This window comes from Bidens hawaiensis, unplaced genomic scaffold, assembly GCF_021521415.1.
Source record: "Bidens hawaiensis isolate Kalapana, Puna unplaced genomic scaffold, B.hawaiensis_p1.1 tig00017078_1, whole genome shotgun sequence".
NCBI lineage: Eukaryota > Viridiplantae > Streptophyta > Magnoliopsida > Asterales > Asteraceae > Bidens > Bidens hawaiensis.
Genome location: NW_027492585.1, coordinates 1 through 6,073, shown reverse-complemented (window position 1 = coordinate 6,073; position 6,073 = coordinate 1).

Here is a 6,073-nt window from a genome sequence, read left to right as displayed (position 1 = left end):
GGGGTTGGCCGCCTGATTGGATTTTGAGATATCCAATTCTTTCGAACTTAAAAGGGGTCAGTATTTGTCCAGATAAGAGGGACAAGATCGTGGTAATGGATGAGAATGGGACTTCAATGAATTTCTCGGCTTCAGGAATATGGCATCTTCTTCGGAGACCGGCTGATAAGGTGTCTTGGGTGCATGTTGTTTGGTTCTCTCAATGTGTTCCAAAACACTCCTTTATGTTGTGGACTATGCTTCATGATAGGTTGAGCACGCAGAATCGTATTATGGGGTGGAAAATTGGTGGGTATCCAAATCATAACTTGTATTGCTGCCTTCTTTGTAATGGAGAGCCGGATACTCGTAATCATCTCTTCTTCGAGTGTAAGTTCTCTTCTGAGGTTTGGAGTATTGTAAAAATGAAAGGGAAGTTTCAGGGGTGCAGGAATGGTTGGGCGAATATTCTTCAATATGTGTCTCAATTTGGAATGTCTAACTCTATTGATAATGTTGTTAATCGGCTGTTATTTGGGGCTTCGGTTTACGTTATTTGGAAGGAGCGAAACAACCGGCTTTTCAAGAACTCTTTGAAGACTCCTAAGAATGTTGCGGACGAAATCATTAGGGGTACGCGCCTAAAGCTTATGACTCTAAAGTTCAAGAATTCTGAACGGGTTAATCGGGTTCTCGAGGATTGGCACTTTCCGCGGGGAGTTTCCCACCAAATTGATGATAATGGTTGATTTGTTTTTGTTTTGTTTATTTACTTGGTTCTTGTGTAAGCTTTAGCTGTGTTTACCAGTGTTTGGTGGTTTTGGTTTTGTTTACTCTTGTATGGCATGTCATACATGAGAACTAATATGGCACTCTGTCATATTACTTGTACTTTTTTGGTTGTGTGGAATGCATTTAACCGGGTGAATCCCTTTACCCAAAAAAAACATGTATGGTTACTTTCCCAAGATGTGTAAAATCTAAGGTGATATAAACATAATGAATATCCTAATCTTTATGTGGAGATACATAGTTGTCTTTGCATGTCTCAAGATAAATCTCTCCAAATGATAGGCAGAAAAGTGATTACCCAGTCATACACAAGCCTGTTGTTGTTTGGTCAACCCAAAAATGAAACATCTTTAAATATGACAAAGAACATGCTTTAGAAAAGTTGAGAAAATATCAAAAAAAAACAAGGGGAAGAATAAATCAACCAAAAGTTGATAAGTGTTTTAAATATTTTATCAAAGAAAGAGGGTTACAACTAGAACTACAGAGAGGTTGACAAAATCTGTCTCATCTTGAATGAAAGGCTTGTAAGTCCGGATGGCATGTAAGACCACTGTTCAACCTCTATATATGTTTGAAAAACAAAAATTCAGAAAGACGCAATAAGTTATGTCATACAAAAAAACAAATTTTTGACCAAATACAAGAGGTTGGAGTAAAATTGGGGTGATCTGGGGAAAGCCAAATAAGCTTTGAGAAGAGATATGAAGCATCAAAACACAGTGTTGACCATTACTGAATTATGCTTAAATTGAACCTTAATCATATCACCAAAGAGATGAAATTCATGCTAAGTCTAGACCTGCTGTTAACCTATCTATGTTGTCACAATAATGCTGAGAATGAAGTATTGAGAATGCTACTTATTCAATATGATCCCATTTCTGAGATCTTTTCAGAAAAAGAAAGAAATTGTTTTGAAGAGAAATATGACTGAAATTTGATCTCTAAATGCACCATTTGCTCTTAAACTATGATCTTTAATGAAAAATATAATCTAACAAGTGGTTTAAGTCAAAAAGAGTTGCATTTTAACTCAAAAAGGTTGAATAAGTATTTTCGGGTAAGGTTTGATAATTTCTAACCTTCCCGAACACAAAACAGTGTATTAAGTATTTTCGGGTAAGGATTGATGATGTATAACCTTTCCGAGCAAGCTTAGTCACTTTGGACTAAGTTTATGATTTTCTGGCATACTTTGAAGTGTTTACACTTTCCGGGTAGAGTATACTTAACAGTACTAATTTCCCGAGCAAGCTTGAAGGGTTGAGATGAATATGTGATTTAGTGAGCTTTTAACAAGATTTCTTGTTTCGGGCAAGCTTTGCATCTTATATGCTGAATGATATACCAAGCAAGCTTTGTGAACTAAGATTTAGTACAACGAGCAAGCTTTGTGTTTTTAAGTGATTTGAGTGAATATATTTCTTTCTTTGAAATTACCAGTGTTTCCAGGCAAACCTTGCTTTTCCAAGCACACTTTACATTCCGGGCACACTTTGAATGATTCAAATGTCACCTTAATATACTTTGGTAATTTCACTGATAATCCGAGTACACTTTGTGCTATGAGACCTCTAGCACACTGTATTCTTTTTCGGGCATACTTTGCATCAAAGTATACTTGAATGATTACTTATGAATTGTATTTGACCGAGTAAGGTTTGTTATTAACTGTTTTAAATGAGCAAGGTAGTTAAATTAGATGTAAATTATATGGGCATCTTAATTGATTCCTAGTAAGGTTGCATGCTTGATGTGTAATAGTTGATTACTATTTCTTATGATTTAGTTCCCAAGCAATCTTGTATTTCAAGTAACCTTTCTTCATTTCAACTTCTAATTTATACCAACTTATAAATGGGTAAGCTTTGAGTAAGTGGAGTATACCGAGTACACTTTGCGAAACTTACACTAGGTTTGCTAAACTTAATAATAAGAGTTGGTTGTTTTCAAATGTTTAAAATATTAAATGGATAAGGTTACTGTTTGACAACTAATAACTTACAAAACGACAAAAAGCATTTAAAACCCACTTTCAAAAGGTATATAAGCGGGAGCGAGAGACGTTTTAGTACATGATTTTCCCTCTCTCTCTCTCCTTCTACTGATTACTCTACAAAATATTAACCGACTCATCACATTCGATTAAATCCAAACCCTAACTTTTCCAGCTCACTAATTCCGACTCGGTAAGCAATGATGACTTGTTTTCCGACCACGATTTGATGATTTGTTTGCTAACACTCTGTTTTGTGTGTAGGTTATTAATTTGTCGAAGATCAGGTTCTTAATGATATTTCTCTCTTTCTTCTTCAAATTTATAACTTGAAATTTCTTAAAGAAATGAACTTTAGGGCTAATTTCACTTTGAATATGTTTGATTGTATGTTTCAGATATGACAGACGAAGAAAATCAACCGAAATATCCCTTTGAACAGAAGCACAACATGTGTGCCATGTTGCAAATTACTCCTGACAATCAGGAGGAGGCTAGGATGATAACGTGGTTGTCAAGATCAAATCTCAGTTTTGCCCTCACTGAGTGCCCAGTCATTTATAGAAATCATTCACTTGATGGCACTCAGCTAGACTTTATGATGATATAAATGGTCGAAGGATTGAAGCTATAATGGCAAGACAAGAAATTCACGTAGCAGAACGATTAATCAGAAGATGCTTGCAGTTACACGATGACGACCACAATCCTATCAACTTCAATACTGATCACCTGCTGAGAATTTTTGAACAAACAATGGGATATCAGGGGACAGTGCACGATGGGCAATTTCAAAAGGGCATGTTCCCTATGCAATACAGATTTCTGATCCATCATGTGATTCAGGGATTCGCCCCGAGTAAAGGATCATGGACTTTAATGAGTTGTGACTTGGAAAATGCCACTGTTACAATCATCTATGATCTACCATTCAATTTCTCCAAGATGATTTTTGAAGGAATGGTAGGAAATCTGAAGAAGGCTGAAAAGGACAGATTTCTGCAATATCCCAGGTTTCTGCAGATAATCTTCAATAGGGAGTTACAGGATTTACCCACCATTGGCATTACTCATGTGCTGCAGAATCCCAACACATTTAAACGAATTGTAAATCCGGGAAAAGCCAACTATTTTAATCCAAACATTCCATTTGAGATTATGCTATGGTTATTGAACCATAACTTGGATATTATGCCAGTACCTGAGTTGAGCTCAGAGGATGACAAGGGGGATGATGGAGGAGAAGTTGATGATGACAGTTCTGATGATTAAGGTAATGATGATGATGGGAATGATATTGATGTGTTTGCAAATTTGGAAGGAGGAAATGTTAATCCTGATGTCATTGCACAACCTCAGGGGGAGCAAAGTGTAATACCAAAAAAGCAACCTCAAACACCAACACACCAACCTTTACCCATTGACCAACCTATACTAACACCACCTGAGTCACCACAACCACAAGACCAAACCACACAATCCCCAACCCAAACCTTAACCATAGGCCATCCTGAAACATCAACTCACATATCCCCAACACCACAAACACCACCCACCAACAGCCCATCCAAACTGACACATTCATTCCAAGCCCAATCCATACCCAAACACCACCACAAACCACACACCAACCTCCACCGGAAATCACATCTCAATCTTTAAATGATCCAACCTTTACAATGTGACACCCGGTAATTTCCCAATCCCATAAACCAAGTAACCAACCTAATTATTAGGTGATTGTGAATATGATGCGCGCCATGTTAGAATCAGCGCGGGCATATGTTATATGCGCCAGCGCGGATGTGATGCGCGCCATGTTAGAATCAGCGCGGGTATATGTTATATGCGCCAGCGCGGATGCGATGCGCGCCATGTTAGAATCAGCGCGGGCATATGTTATATGCGCCAGCGCGGATGCGATGCGCGCCATGTTAAGATCAGCGCGGGCATATGTTATGTGCGCCACGCGCACAGGTTTTGTGTTTTCATAACTTAATTTTATGTCGTTTCTGTCTAATGGGTTGCATACCTCTTCAATGATCAATAAGTAAAACTATGTTCAAACAATATCCTAATTTCCTAATTAAGACTCAAATCATTTATGCGCGCACGGAAAAAAGGGAACTAACCTCCCCGCATGGCGGGAACATTGAGAGCTAGTTTGTTTGAAGCTCCAAGATGGAATTGACTTCAACATAACTGATCACTATGTTGAAATACCAAGACCTCATGGAGAATCTACAAATGAAACTCAACGTCCCTGACTACGAGAAGGTTACGCACCTACCCGCATCAATAAAAAGAAGTTATGAGCGACACCTGCGGGAAGAATCCCCGCGGGACACCTTAAAACTAAACCCTTTACGCTATGAACGCCTGCACAGAAACCAACCACCTTTTCGCTTAAATCCAAAAGTTCACCCTGTTAATAAACTCTGAAGAACGCTGGTTCCAGCAGAGCCAGATGGACTCGCAGGATTCCTTATAAGGACGCCTGCGCAGTTATACGCGCAGGATTCGTTACAAGGACGCTTGCGCGAAGACCAACTGGAGCCGCCGGACCCACAACGTTCAAAGGACTGGCCTTCACGCAGAAGGCTATACGCGCAAGGCTACACGCACAGAACACTTAGTCTTCTTCAGATGTAAGGGGATTACCCCCGCCCAGAAAGAACCAATTGCGTGTTTCAGAGATTTTTACCTTTTGACTGCACACTGACAACAGTACCAGGAAAAGTATACTGTAACACGAAATGTCAGCTGTCAGCCACACCTACTCTCACCAACCACAGTCCTGCATGTACTGTCAAATCCATCAGAATCTTTATACCACTCCCTAGGACCATCACCCCCATCCCTAAAATAAATAATAATAATAAACCCCATACTGTTGGGTTTTATACAAGATTATCAAAGTTCAAGTTAACCATATTTAACTAGAAAACGCAACGGAAGCTTAGATTTTATAACTTGTTATGAACATACCATTATGTTAAAACTAAAACCCAAAGAACAAGGATCAATATTACAAGAACAATATGCTTACAAAATGTAAATGGTACCTTCTTATACCTTATAAGAAGATGTAGATGGATGAAGAAGATGATGTCTTCAAATGGCAAGGTTGCAAAGGAGAAACCCTCAAGCTTGTATACCCCAAGCTTTGAATCAACAACACCAATTGATGCTAGGATTTGAACACTTTAATCAAGCTCACAAAAAAACCCAAAATGGCCAAAGTGGCCGTGAGTTTTTGAGAGAGAGAAAGAGAGGATGTTTTGTTTACTTGAAATTCAAAAA